This window comes from Dermacentor silvarum, chromosome 9 (assembly GCF_013339745.2).
Source record: "Dermacentor silvarum isolate Dsil-2018 chromosome 9, BIME_Dsil_1.4, whole genome shotgun sequence".
Classification (NCBI taxonomy): Eukaryota; Metazoa; Arthropoda; class Arachnida; order Ixodida; family Ixodidae; genus Dermacentor; species Dermacentor silvarum.
In genome coordinates, this window is record NC_051162.1 from 118,925,690 (window position 1) to 118,926,543 (window position 854).

Consider the following 854-nt stretch of genomic DNA (forward strand, 5'->3'; position numbering starts at 1 on the left):
CAAGCCGACGCAGCCGTGATCCGACGCCACGAATTAACCGCAACGCCAGACGCCGGTCTACCGATCTAGACGTGCTCATCGATGGTCATAACGTCACCGCTCTCGTCGACACTGGCGCCGACTATTCAGTTTTCAGTGGCGCGTTCGCCGCCAAGTTAAAGAAGGGGCAGACGGCCTGGCAAGGACCCGATATACGGACAGCGGGAGGTCACCTAATACGCCGGCTGGAATCTGCACAGCGCGAGTCACGGTAAACAACCGCACTTACCGGCGAGCTTCGTAATCCTGCAGCACTGCTCCAGGGACGTCATCCTAGGCATGGACTTTCTACACCAACATGGTGCAGTCATCGACTTAAGGTCCAAGTCGATAACGCTTTCAACACACAAAGCGATACCGCCGGATACATGCATCAGTTACCATGCCTTGAATGTGCTTGAAGAACAAGTCACCGTTCCGCCTCACTCCAGCGTAATGATTTCCGTCGGTACGGAAGTGCCTGCAGACATGGAGGGCGTCATCGAGGGCGATCATCACTTACTGCTGTACCGTGAAATTTGCGTCGCTAGAGGCATAGCTGAGCTACGTGCAGGGAAAGCAACGGTGATGCTCACGAACTTCAGCCCCGAATACAAGCACATTAACAAAGGCACCACGGTTGCCTACATCGACGAAATAGTACAAGCCAGCAGTGCTTTCGCCTTCACGGATTCCAGTGCACCCGCAACGACGACTATAATACCTGAAGCAACTTTCAACGTTAATCAGAACCTTCCCAGGCATAAGAAAGAACAACTAAAAGCTCTGCTCCTGCAGTACAAGGATTGCTTCTCGTCGTCGTCAAAAGTTCGACA